We start from the raw sequence: 14,459 nt of genomic DNA, 5'->3' as shown, positions 1-14,459 counted from the left end.
GCACCACCACAGCCGGCTATTTTTGTACTTTTAGTAGAGACAGAGTTTCACCATGTTTGCGAGGCTGGTCTCGAACTCCTGACCCCAAGTAATCCGTCCACCTCAGCCTCCCAAAGTGCTGGGATTACAGGTGTGAGCCACCATTGCCCAACCTATTGTATTGTATTCTATTCTATTTTAAACTTCTCCCCGGATCCCAAGAAAATCCCCAAACCAAAAGGCTGACCGCAGCCCACTAAATCGATTTTACAATAGCTTGTAGTTTTGAAAAAACACTAAGACCTATCCCACTGTTCCTACCACCTCCCCGTTCCCCACTCTGATCTACCACAACCCATGAGAGGCTGTAGATGACGAGGTGTTACAATGAATAATGGAAGTGCATGTGTAGGTGAGGATGTGAGTCATCATGCCATCATTACAGCAGCTTGTGCTGGCAGTTGGAAATTTTAGCAGATGATGGACTTATAGACTGAGACTTATGTGTTAGACAAAGCATTCATGGACAAAGGTGACTGCAGGCATGGAATAGGCAAGAAAGTTTAACTCCTTATCCATAGCCTGTTTAAGATTAAAGATAAAATTTCTGCCAAAAGTAATCAAGTTTTAAAAATTTTTAAATTATTTTCAAAGTTGGTGTTGTATATAGTTGTACCTTTTTTGAATGGACATGTTCTCATTTAATTACTCCCCAAAATAATCACTTTCCTTTAATTTTAAGGAACTGTAACCAGTGATTTCAGTGAAACTGAAACTGGCTTTAAAATAGATGCAGCAGTTGCAAGCAAAAAATAACTTGTTAACTCTGTATGTGGTTTATTTCTGTGAGTGTACCAACAAGATTTGTTAATAAACCACATTAGATTGGATAAATAATTTTATTTTTCCAAAACTTGTATGACATTAAATATCAGGAACATTTTCAATAGCTTCTAAACTGGTAATTCAACAAATGTGACTCCAAGTTTTTCTAATACCCTTCTGTTGCTATGGTTTCAACTAGGCCAAAATCAGAAAACATATTGACCCATCAGGCTTTACTTTGAATAGTCATTTGGTTACTTTTAATATTGAAATCAAGACCTAAATAAAAGATGTTTAAAGTGCCTAATATAAATATCCTGTATTTTCCCAGGGAGTCAGTTTTTATTAAATATCGCAATTTGATTTTTGCCTTATAGTTAAAAATGCTGCCATTGCAGAGCTTCTTAAACTTGGATTTTGGCTTCAGAGACTCTGAATTACCAGAAATTTGAATTTCTTTGTATGAACATATGAGCATTTTGTTTTTCTTAGTGACATAATATATAGCTTTTTTTTTTTTTTTTTTTTTGAGATAAGAGTTTTGCTCTTGTTGCCCAGGCTGGAGTGCAATGGTGCCATCTCAGCTCACTGAAACCTCCGCCTCCCGGGTTCAAGCAATTCTCCTGCTTCAGCCTCCTGAGTAGCTGGGATTACAGGCATGCGTCACCACGCCCGGATAATGTTGTATTTTTAATAAAGATGGGGTTTCTCCATCAGGCCAGTTTCATACTCCCAACCTCAGGTGATCCACCCACCTTGGCCGCCCAAGGTGTTGGGATTATAGGCATGAGCTACCTCACCAGGCCTCATAATACATAGCTTTATTAAGTGCATATACACATAATCTTTATAATTCTTGATCTGATTACCTGGTTTTCTACATATTTTTATTCAATACCATTTATATTGTATCAGGTTGAATTGATGAAATTACCATTCCCGTTGGTCGGAAACCGTCAGGTATTTGATTGGTTGTTTATGATTCAGTATTTTATGCCTCCTTACAGCTCAAATAGGTGCATATGTAGCTTAGCTCTATGGCCATGTAAACTTTTCCTGAGAATTATTCTCCAAAGGTTAAGAAACAAGTCTTTTTTTTTTTTTTTTTTTGAGATGGAGTCTTGCTCTGTCACCAGGCTGGAATGCAATGGCACGATCTCTGCTTCCTGCAACCTTCGCCTCCCCTGTTCAAGCAGTTCCCCTGCCCAGCCTCCCGAGTAGCTGGGACTACAGGCACGCGCCACCATGCCTGGCTAATTTTTTTGTGTTTTAGTAGAGACAGGGTTTCACCATGTTGGCCACGATAGTCTCGATCTCCTGATCTCATGATCTACCCACCTTGGCCTCCCAAAGTGCTGGGATTACAGGTGTGAGCCACTGCACTCGGTCAGTCCTTTTATTTGTTTTGTTTTGTTTTTAAGTTGATTTTTATTTGGAATAATGTTCCAAGTACCGTATTTACAATGGACTTCAGTAGTAGCAAAGTTCATAAGCACAATCATCCAAAATTTTCTGTTGGTAGAGCTTTATAATAGAGCGGTTTAAAATATGTTAGCTTATTTCACTTGTATTTTATTAGTAAAATAATTTGAGCAAAATTAAAATGCAAAATCTGACATTAACCTAAAGGAAGAAAATTAGGAAAGAAAAGTTATTTATTGAGTGCCTGTTGTGTCCCAGGGACTATGCCAAGAGGACTTTTCAGAGGAAGTAAGAGTTAAAATGAAATCTGAAAGATTATTAGGAGTTAAGGAGTGTATCAAGGCAGGGAGAAGGATGTTGCATGCAGAGAATATGCAGAAGCCCATAGGTAAAAAAAAATATGGAGTTGCCCAAGACCTGAATGTAGGTCATGACTGGAGAGTAGCTTGCAAGGAGGGAGAGGGAGTTAGGGGAGTAGATAGAGAAAAGACTAGAGAGGTAAGCAGGAGACAGCCAGCTTGTGCAGAGCCTTGTAAACCATGGTAAGCAATTTGGATTTTATCCTGAGGGGAGTGACAAGCACTGAAGGATTTAAAATAGGAAACATAAATTATCAGGTTATTGTTAGGAAGGTCATTCTGGTTGCTGTGTGGGAATGGATTGAAAGGTTTAAGATTCGGTATTGATGACAGACCATTTCAGGAACTGTTGCAGTCATCTAGGTGAGAAGAGACCAGAGTTTTTGTAATGGGCTGAAGAAATTATGGATGAATTCCAGAGATATTCAAGACGTAAAATTAACAGATTTTAATGATTACATGTGAGCATCAGGGCAGATAAAGAGAGCCAGCGATAGCACTTAGGATTCTTACTTAAGCAACTTGGTGGAAATCACACTGAGAAAGGAAACAAACAAGAGAACAAATTATAAGCACTAAAGATAATGAGTTAAGTTTTGAATATGTTGTTTGTGGTACATATCCACAACTCATATCCAAGTAGATATAAATATCCAATAGGCAGGTGGATACTGAAGTGAGATCTGAGCTAAAAGTAGACATTTGGGAGTCATCAGCATTGAAACCATGGGAGTGGGTGAATTCTTATAGAGGAGTATACACAATGAGCAGAGAGAAGGGTGGAGGATAGATGCATTCACATGTAAAATACAGACAAGGTAATAGAAGCTGGTGAGACTAGAAGGCAGGAAGAAACCCAGAAGAGTATGAATGTGAACACTAAGGGAAAAGGTGTTTGTTTTCAAGAAGGAAGGAGTTGAACAAGTGTCAGTGGTACCTAGAGGTCATGTATAAGGTACTGAGAAGTGGAAAGTGGCTATTGTGCAATATTTAACAAAAAGACATCCTTAATGGTCTTAATGAAAGTAGTTTCAGTTAAGTTATGACAAATAAAAGCCAATGATTCAAGGAATAAATAGCAGGTGAGTAAATGGAGAAATGAAGATGAGACTGTTTTTCTAAGAAGGTTACTATGGGGAGAGGATGGAAAATGGAAGAGATAGCCAGTAATTGGACTGAGCATGGTGGCTCACACCTGTAATCCCAACACTTTGGGAGGCCGAGGTAGGAGGATCACTTGAAGTCAGGAGTTTGAGAGCAGCCTGGGCAACAAAGTGAGACCCCATCTCTACAAAATATTTGAAAAGGCCGGGTGTGATGGCTCACACCTGTAATCCCAGCACTTTGGGAGGCTGAGACAGGTGGATCACTTGAGCCCAGGAGTTTAAGACCAGCCTGGGCAACATGGCGAAATCCTGTCTCTACCAGAAAAAAAAAAAAAAAAAATTAGCCAGGCATGGTGACATGTGTCTAGTTTCAGCTACTCAGGAGGCTGTGGTGGGAGGATTTTTTGAGCTTGGGAGGCATGGGTTGCAGTGAGCTAAGATCATGCCACTGCACTCCAGCCTGGGTGACAAGAGTGAGACCCTGTCTCAAAAAAACCCCAAAAATTATCTGGGCATGGTGGAACATGCCTGGAGTCCTAGCTACTGGAGTGGCTGAGGTGGAAGGATGGCTTGAGCCCAGGAGTTGGAGGCTGCAGTGAGCTATGACAGTGTCATTGCTTTCCAGTCCAGGTGACAGAGCAAGACCCTGCCTGTCTCTGAAAAAAAAAAAAAAAAAAAAAAGAGATAGCAAGCCTGAGAGTAAGTATGAGAGAGAGAGAGATGAGTAAGTACAAGAGAGAGATAAGAGGATGTTGAGACTAAGATGGATTTTTGGAGGATGGGAAAGATGATTCTTTAATGCTAAAAAATTTTCAATGAATCTTAATTTCTTCTTTGAGCACCTACTATATGCCAGGCATTGTACCAGATAGACCCAGGGAATATGAGATTGAGCAAAACTCATATGCTCTCAGAGCTCATGGAATTCACGGTGTTAATTTAATCACTTTAATAAATGTATACTTACAGAGTGAGATAAATATTCAGAAGAGATATAATAAAGATATATGAGAGCAAAGGAACCTGACTTTGACTCAATGATCTAGGAAAAGCGTTCTTGAACTGAGATTACAAGGTATTCCATACTGAAAAGCAGCATATGCAAAGCCTGTGAAGAGGGAGAGAATGCAGTAAGTTGTAGAAACTAGGAGAAGGCCAGTGTGACTGTAGTTCAGAGAATGATGACGGTTGATATCCAGGGACCAAATCACTTCATCTACCAATAAGAAGGAAAAGCCCACAGAGAGAGAAAAGTTAAAGATTAAATAAAGAAAGGGAAATATATTAACAGGAAAAGGACTAAGGAGGTAAGGGATTAACCTCAAAAGAATGGACCTTTCATTACAAGCTGGAGGGAATAGGCAAGGGAAGGATGGGGAAAATGGTAAATGTGTAGTTTGGTGAGGAAGAAATTGAGGATATTTCATGTGAAGTTTTCTGTTGTTTCTGTTAAACAGGATTTAAGATGAAGGGAATGCAGTAAAGTGACAGCTTTGAGAAACATGGAAGAGCTTTTAGACTGGAAAAACTCAAAAGAACAGCTACTCTATATTGTTGTAGACTATGAGTTCATAGTGGCAAAAATCTGCAGTGTTTTGTAATTTTCTCTAGAAACATTTAGTAGTCCAAATGTATATATGAAGAAGACAGACAGTTATTTTAACCACAGTTGAGGTTTGCCAATATGAGGCAAAGGAAGGACATGGGGCCAGGCAGTGTCGTGCTAATAAACCGTATATTGGGTTGGGGAGTAAGAGGTAGTAGAGAAAGAGGTATCCCTGATTTGTAGCATTTGCCCATTTCCATGGTATGAATACTCCCACCATGGCCAAATTTCAAGCTACCAATGACTTAACCGCCCCACTCAATTTCTGAATATTAAGAGTCACTTTTGAGCTGGTAGTTTCTGACACTGGTACACCACAGGGTTGAGGAGATGAGGCTAATAGCAGGAGAGTGGTTGACATGATGGGAAATGGAGTCTAATTAATAGAAAAGAGAGTGAAGATAGATGGGACTGAAAGACTACAAGAAAAGGGCCTGGGAGAAGGGAACAAAGAATTATTGGACTCAGGGCCGGGCGCGGTGGCTCACGCTTGTAATCCCAGCACTTTGGGAGGCCGAGGCGGGCGGATTACGAGGTCAGGAGATCGAGACCACGGTGAAACCCCGTCTCTACTAAAAATACAAAAAATTAGCCGGGCGTGGTGGCGGGCGCCTGTAGTCCCAGCTACTCGGAGAGGCTGAGGCAGGAGAATGGCGTGAACCCGGGAAGCGGAGCTTGCAGTGAGCCGAGATTGCACCACTGCACTCCAGCCTGGGTGACAGAGCGAGACTCCATCTCAAAAAAAAAAAAAAAAAAAAAAAGAGAATTATTGGACTCAGGAAGAATGGTGGAAGAGGAGATTAATTCACTTATTGGTGTTTGCCCAAGATAAAAAGCATCTTTTTCTCAAAAATTCATATATTTTAAAGAGAGCTTTCTGATACTAGAAAGTAATATTGCCCTGGGCTCGCGCCTGTAATCTTAGCACCTTGGGAGGCTGAGGCGGGCAGATCGCCTGAGCTCAGGAGTTCAAGACCAGCCTGGCCAACCTGGTGAAACCCCGTATCTACTAAAATACAAAAATTTCCCTAGGCATGGTGGCATGTGCCTATAATCCTAGCTACTCAGGAGGCTGAGGCATGGGAATTGCTGGAGCCTGGGAGGCGGAGGTTGCAGTGAACTGACATTGCACCACTGCACTCCAGCCTGGGCGACAGAGTGAGACTCCATCTCAAAAAAAAAAAAAAACTGCCCTGTGCTCATAATTTCCAGTGATCGCAGCAAAACCATGCCAATTACTATTTTGGCCTATTTTGGCATTCATGGCCACCTCCTATGATTTGCTTCTCTTTGTCCTAATAATTCTGCTACCATCACTACCATTTTACTCTGATCACATGATTAAGGGTTGGAAATGCATTGTGGGAGGAATAGACAAAGATGGCAGAGGCAGTGCAGTAGGGGGAATGAGGGAATGAGGAAGGGCACTCATGGTTAAAAACAGAATCCTGACCCAGCATCTTCTCACACACCAAAATTGTCTTCCTACTCCATGCTAGAGAGGTAGCTACCAGTGATAAGATGTTACTTATCACCTACTTGCCTCAGAAAATTCTAAGCTCTGCTCCAGCTCAATTACCTATATATTGTGCTGGACTATTTTCTACTCTTCCAAAGTTGCAAATACAATTTGTTCTTACCCCTCACAAATCATGTTTTTAATGAGACAGTGGTAGATTCCTTTATGTAGAACTTAATTTTTTTTTCTTCTAAGACCTCCATATTCGTAACTGGATTTGAATGTTTTTGAAAATAACTTTCACAGTAGAGCAAAACTGTAAAGAACAATTGCATTAAAAGCAATTTACCTCTAATTTCTTCATGCCGTTTGCTATTTATTCCTGGCTGTTGTTGCTGTACGTGAACAAGAATGTACTCTCTGAAATAGAGGCTTTCTTTGAATTAGCACTGAGGTCCTGCAGAAGTTTTTGTCAACTTCATGGATCTAAAATGTGTGCTTTTATGTACACCATTGAAAAGATTCACTTTTGATTAAAACACATCTTGTGTTCCTTTTCTATAAAGACCTCTATATGTTGACAACCACATTTGAGTTGTTAGGTTTAGTGTCATAATCTTCTGCTGGAGAAATGTTGTCATGTTATAGGATACAGATGTGATAATTAACACATTGATAATAAAGCTGGGTGCGGTGGCTCACGCCTGTAATCCCAGCACTTTAGGAGGCTGAGGCGGGTGGATCATGAGGTCAGGAGCTGGAGACCAGCCTGGCCAACACAGTGAAACCCTGTCTCTACTAAAAATACACATTAGCCGGGCATGGTGGTGCACGCCTGTAGTCCCAACTACTTGAGAGGCTGAGGCAGGAGAATCACTTGAACCCGGGAGGCGGAAGTTGCGGTGAGCGGAGATTGCACTGCTGCACTCCAGCCTGGGCAACGGAACAAGACTGTGTCTCAAAAAAAAAAAAAAAAAATTGATAATAAAGTAGTTTCTATATCAAAGCATTTGCCACTGTTTGCCTTTGATAATTCTATTAACACTCATAGTCTTCAGTGCACCTTAGATTAGGGTATTGTTTTGTTTTATTCCCAGTGAGCAGGGAACATGTTAATGTTGGACACGTTCTGAAACAGTTGATAACAGGCAGAGGAAACAGGTCAGAGCTCCAGATGCTTAGGCATCAGGCACCTTCCACATTTAAAAAACTCAGCTTTTGTGGCCCTTCCTAATCAGCTAGAACAGTGGTCTCCAACCTTTTTGGCACCAGGGATCATTTTCATGGAAGACAATTTTTCCATGGTGGAGGGGGAGGGCATTAGATTCTCATAGACGGAGCAGCCTAGATCCCTTGCGTGTGCAGTTCACAATAGGGTTCATGCTCGTATGAGAATCTAATGCTACTGCTGATCAGACAGGAGGCAGAGCTCAGGCGGTAATGCTTGCTCTCCCATGAGGCACCTCTTTCTGTGTGGCCCGGTTCCTAATGACCAGTACTGGTCCACTGGCCTGGTGGTAGGGACCCCAGAGCTAGAACACATTTGTCTCCTTTATTTGCTTCTGCCATTTTATTTCTACCCTATACCTACTTCTGCCAGTCATTTTCTGGCAGTTCATTAAAAAGAAAGCCATGCATACATTTTAAAATTAACTTTATGGGTAAACTAATGGATATAAAAATTGATTTACATTTGGGCAACTCTTTTCTTAGAAAACGAAATAGTAAACCATAGGAATAGAGCATTATGCCTTTATAGACGTTCCAAAATTGGAACTATGTGCATTCTATGCATAATTAACAACAAAAAGAACATCAGAATTGCTATCTCACCTAGTAGTTTATTTTTCTTCAAAAACTTTGTTTTCTTTTTTCCCTGCACCTAATTCACGCCCAGCAGTCTTCTAATGGATCAAAACCTAATGATTATGCTCTTAAATAAGAGTTTCCATATTTTGTTTACCTTTCTGAAGTGTTTTGCCAATTACCTTTTATCCAGTAGTTGTGATTTATATTTATCAGAGTTGACCATAACATTAGAACTTGTCTTCACTATTGGGAACAGCAGTAATCAATAATTTTCGCGCAACTATTTACCGTGATTACACATTTCTTTGAATTATTTTATTTATTTATTATCACTTGAATTCATATTAAGATTATGTTTAAAGTGTGCTTCATGATTTGTGTTTGGGGATTTGATTTACAGAAGAAAACATTCCTCTGAACCCTTGTTGCTTCTCACTGGAAATAATTTAATTTCATTCTTTTTTTTTTTTTTGAGACGGAGTCTCGCTCTGTTGCCCAGGCTGGAGTGCAGTGGCGCAATCTCGGCTCACTGCAAGCTCCGCCTCCCGGGTTCACGCCATTCTCCTGCCTCAGCCTCTCCGAGTAGCTGGGACTACAGGCGCCCGCCACTATGCCCGGCTAATTTTTTTGTATTTTCAGTAGAGACGGGGTTTCATTGTGGTCTCTATCTCCTGACCTCATGATCCACCCGCCTCGGCCTCCCAAAGTGCTGGGATTACAAGCATGAGCCACCGCGCCCGGCCTTAATTTCGTTCTTTTAGGCAACAATAAAAATAAATGAAGAGAGGTTGGTTAATGGGCACACAAACATACACTTTGATGGAAGGAATAAGTTATAGTATTCAGTAGCACATCAGGGTGACTATAGTTAATAATTTATTGTGTACTTCAAAATAGAAGATTCGAAAGGTTCCCAACAAAAAGAATTGATACATGTTTGAGGTGATCGATATCCTAAGTACTCTGATGTAATCATTACACATTGCATTCGTGGAGCAAAATATCACATGTACCCCATAAATATGTACAATTATTATGTATCAGTAAAAATAAATTAGAAATTGGCTGGGTACAGTGGCTCATGCCTGTAATACTTGCCTTTGCCTCCCAATACTTTGGGATACTTTGCCGATCACTTGAGGTCGGGAATTTGAAACCAGCGTTACCAACATGGTGAAACCCTGTCTCTACTAAAAATACAAAATTTAGGCCCTGGTGCAGTGGCTCACACCTGTAATCATAGCACTTCGGGAAGCCAAGGTGGGTGGATCACCTAAGGTCAGGAGTTTGAGACCAGCCTGGCCAACAGGGTGAAATCCCGTCTCTACTAAAAATACAAAAATTAGCCAGGTGTGGTGGCACGTGGCTGTAATCCCAGCTACTAGGGAGGCTGGGGCAGGAGAATCTCTTGAACCCGGAAGGCAGAGGTTGCAGTGAGCTGAGGTCGCTCCACTTCGCTCCAGCCTGGGTGAAAGAGTGAAAGAAACTCCATCTCAAAAAATATATATATATAGATATATACATATCTATATATATATGTACAAAAATTAGCTGGGCATGGTGGCACATGCCTATAGTCCCAGCTACTTGGGAGGCTGAGGCAGGAGAGTCACTTGAACCCAGGATGGGAGGTTTCAGTGAGCTGAGATCGTGCCACTGCACTCCAGCCGGGGCGACAGAGCAAGACTCCGTCTCTAAATAAATAAGAAATAAACTTAAATGTCTTAGGTGTTTCAAATAAGTTACATTAGGAAGGCTGGGGCATTGGATCCTGAGGGTTTAGTATATTCTAAACACTTAAAGCACAACTGTTTCAGATACCAATGCCTCTATTCTGGGGAATATAAAATATAATTATATTAGATTTGCTGAGTAATTATTCATATTTTCATTTCTCCAACTCGGATCCATTTACCTTGCAAATAACTAAATCTAATTAATATTCTGGAGAAATTGCTTATTTTACTCTCGGGCCTTTTTCTCTCCTCCTCTCTCCCCTACTGTTCCTAAAAAAGTTTTTTTTTTGAAATGGTGGAAGCAACATGTAAATGACCATAGCAACCAAAAAAAAGCGAAATATTTTCAATGTTGTTCACATATCTCCAACTGTTGTTTGTCAAGCCTTCTGAAGTTCCCCTTAAAGACAAACTACTAAGGAGGAAATTATATTCCTTGCTGTAGTTAATAGTTGTGATTAAATGGGCATTCTTTTCTCGTTGCCAAACCCTCTGACTTGGGGATTTTGTTACTTCAACCTGTGAGAGGAACAGAGCTATTTCTTTCATCTAGAACATCTACCTTTTGCCTTTTTTCTCAGCCTGAGGCACTTCCTACCCAAATCAGTACTGCATATGTAGTTAATATAGTCTCTTTTAAATACTCATTATTGGTTTTGCTTTTTTGGTATTTATAATGTGAGGGAATCTTGGAGTACAAACGATATAAAGAGGTGGTAAAGCATAGTGTTCTGTTAGTAATTTAGGCTAGGAGAAGCGTCACGTTCTCATTGTGGTACAAGTTCAACAGATTTATCAGTGTGTTAGCCTTTCCAGGCACTGCCTTATCCCGTTACCCCTAACCCATAGGGTCACCATACTTCCTACTAACTCTTGCTACTTTTTTTTTTTTTTTTTTTTTTTTGAGACGGAGTCTCGCTCTGTCTCCCAGGCTGGAGTGCAGTGGCGCGATCTCGGCTCACTGCAAGCTCCGCCTCCCGGGTTCACGCCATTCTCCTGCCTCAGCCTCTCCGAGTAGCTGGGACTACAGGCGCCCGCCACCACGCCCGGCTAATTTTTTTTTGTATTTTTTAGTAGAGATGGGGTTTCACAGTGGTCTCGATCTCCTGATCTCATGATCCACCCGCCTCGGCCTCCCAAAGTGCTGGGATTACAAGCGTGAGCCACCGCGCCCGGCCAACTCTTGCTACTTTTATCCTGAAAAATTTTAGCTGAAGTTTCTTACAAAGTTGGTTCGTGCAGAGGTCATACTTTTGTTTCTGTTTCTCATGTCTGCTGTTTTACGTCTGCATTCATTTTCTAGGGATGCCCTAACAAAATAAATACACACTGGAAGGATTCTTTACTCAACTTTTATTTTAGAATCGAGGGTATGGCCAGGCGTGGTGGCTCACGCCTGTAATCCCAGCACTTTGGAGGCCAAGGTGGTGGATCATTTGAGGCCAGGAGTTTAAGACCAGCCTAGCCAAAATGGCAAAACCCCATCTCTACTAAAGATACAAAATTAGCCGGGTGTGGTGGCGTATGCCTGTAATCCCAGCTGTAATCCCAACTCGGGAGGCTGAGGCAGGAGAATCGCTTGAACCCAGGAGGCAGAGGTTACAGTGACTGGAGATGGCACCACTGCTCTCCAGCCTGGGCGCCAGAGCAAAACTCTGTCTCAAAAAAAAAAAAAAAGAATCAAGGGTACAGGTGCAGGTTTGTCACATGAATATATTGTGAGATGCTGAGACTTGGAATACAAAGGAATCTCTCACCCAGATAGTGAGCTTGGTGCACAACAGGTAGTTTTTCAGCTCTTGGCCACTTCCTGCCTCCCTCAAGTAGTCCCGAGTATCTGTTGTTCCCATCTCTATGTCCATGTGTACTCAATGTTTAGCTCCCACTTATAAGTAAAGCATGTAGTATTTGGTTTTCTGTTTGTGCATTAGTTTGTTTAGAGTAATGACCTCCAGTTGCATCCACGTTGCTGCAGAAAACGTGATTTCAGTTTTCTTTTTTTCTTTTTTTGGAGACAGAGTTTCACTCTCATTGCCCAGGCTGGAGTGCAATGGTGCAATCTTGGCTCACGCCTCTCGGGTTCAAGTGATTCTTCTGCCTCAGCCTCCTGAGTAGCTGGGAATACAGGTGTGTGCCACCATCCTCAGCTAATTTTTGTATTATTAGTAGAGATGGGGTTTCACCATGTTGGCCAGGCTGGTCTCGAACTCTTGACCTCAGGTAATCCACCTGCCTCGGCCTCTCAAAGTGCTGAGATTACAAGCGTGAGCTACCACACCTGGCCACCACATTTTCTTTATCCAGTCCACCGTTGATAGGCACCTGCTTGATTCTAAGTCTTTGCTGTTATGAATAGCTCTGTGGTGAACATACAGGTACATGTGTCTTTTTGGTAGAACAATTTATTTTCCTCTGGGTGTATACCCAGTAATGGGATTGCTGGTTCAAATGGTAATTCAACATTTCTTTGATAAATCTCTAAACTGTTCACTGCAGTGGCTAGAGTAATTTACATTCCCATCAACAATGTATAAGCATTCCCTTTTCTCTGAGGCCTCGCCAACACGTTATTTTTTGACATTTTAACAAAAGCCATTCTGACTGGTGTGACATGGTATCTCATTGTGGTTTTGATGTGCATTTCTCTGATGATTAGTGATGATGAGCATTTCTTCATATGTGTTTAGGCTGGTTGGATGCATAGACTGGGAGGCTTAAACAACAGAAATTTGCTTTCTCACAGTTCTGAAGGTTAGAAGTCCAAGATCAAGATGTTGGCAGGGTTGATTTCTTTTGAGGCCTCTTTTCTTGGTTTCCACATGGGATGGTCACCATCTCATTGTATCCTCACATGATTATTCCTCTGTCTATATTATCTGTGTCCTAATCTCTCTCTCTCTTTGTTTTTTTTTTTAAGAGATGGTGTCTCACCATGTTGCCCAGGCTGGTGTGCAGTGGCTAGTCACAGGTGTGATCATAGCTCACTGCAATCTTGAACTACTGGGCTCAAACGATCCTCATGGCTTAGCCTCCTACTGAGTAGCAAGGACTATAGGCATGTGCCACTGTGCCCAGCTCTAATCTCTTTTTATAAGGACCCCAGTCATATTGGATTAGAGCCCACCCTAAGGACCCATTTTAACTTAATTGTCTCTTTAAAGGCCTTATCTCCCAATACAGATACTGGAGGTACTGGGAGTTAGGATTTCCACATATTAATTGGGGGGGCACACAATTCACCCCATAACAGTGTTGTTCTCATAGTAACTGAGTGCACATTTCTTCTCAATTTCTCTGAAAACATTCTCTTCTGAACGTGAATCTTGCTTGGCAGCTCTGAGCTATACCTCCAATATCTTATAACACATGACAGTTTCCTATTTTTGTCAGCATACCCAACATCACCCATTTTCTCCTAAACTCTCAGATGATCTAAAAGATCCTATTTTTTTTACAGCTCCACCCTCCACTTCTATCAGCCCACTTGGTTGGCAAGGAATTTTCTCTGGCATGCATGATAGCTTGTTAGAAGTTCTAATTTACCTTATATACCCTGTTCTAGTATGGTCTTGTTGCATTAACTTTCTTATAATCCTGCTTTTATATTGTATCCTATCTTATGCAGACCACAACCTCCCTTATTCCTCTCTTTTCCTAAAAGAGAGGCAGTGAATTGTGCAAGTAAGTTATATCTTTGCACAATGTCCAGTGATAGAAGAAAGTCTATATTGTATTATAATAGAGTATTTTAAGCAACAACATATGTTGAATACTATATAGGACACAGGGACTTAGTTTACTTTCTAGAATTATTTACATAAAAACTTTTATCCCTAAATTTTGACCAAATTTTAGGATGGCCGTTATTTAAGAAGCCAGATGGCAGACATTGCTTCTGTGAAGGAAACAGTTTGAAGATTGTCTGACGTAGTAGGATCTTCTTAGAGCCATCAGAATTTGTAGTTTCAGGTTCCTGACATTGCTTGTCTGAAGTGCCATTAACTGTCTCATAACTGGTCTCTCTGGCTTTAGTTTCTGTCCCCTCTAGTTTCCTCTGCATACTACCATTTGAGTTGTCTGTCTGGAAAACTAACCTCATTTTATCACTCCTCAGAGGACACTGAAGCTCCCTGTTACCTGCAAGACAATCCCACACAC

At 41.1% G+C, this 14,459-nt stretch overlaps 1 protein-coding gene across 5 annotated transcripts in view; it reads left to right on the top strand.

Annotated features, from left to right (window-relative positions):
* Positions 1-14,459, top strand: part of LOC116473208 (rab GTPase-activating protein 1-like) — a 293,936-nt gene that overhangs the window by 122,788 nt on the left and 156,689 nt on the right. The window contains exon 1 of one of the 5 annotated variants that reach the window (XM_058443078.1): positions 12,003-12,428. The exons of the other annotated variants lie outside the window; for them this stretch is intronic. The gene's annotated coding sequence lies outside the window, so the exon portion shown is untranslated. Of the gene's footprint in view, positions 1-12,002; positions 12,429-14,459 lie in introns of those variants that run through there. 5 annotated transcript variants of the gene reach the window in all.

The sequence above is a fragment of the Hylobates moloch genome, unplaced genomic scaffold (assembly GCF_009828535.3).
Source record: "Hylobates moloch isolate HMO894 unplaced genomic scaffold, HMol_V3 SCAFFOLD_8, whole genome shotgun sequence".
Taxonomy (NCBI): Eukaryota; Metazoa; Chordata; class Mammalia; order Primates; family Hylobatidae; genus Hylobates; species Hylobates moloch.
This window is presented reverse-complemented; position numbering and strand designations above follow the sequence as displayed.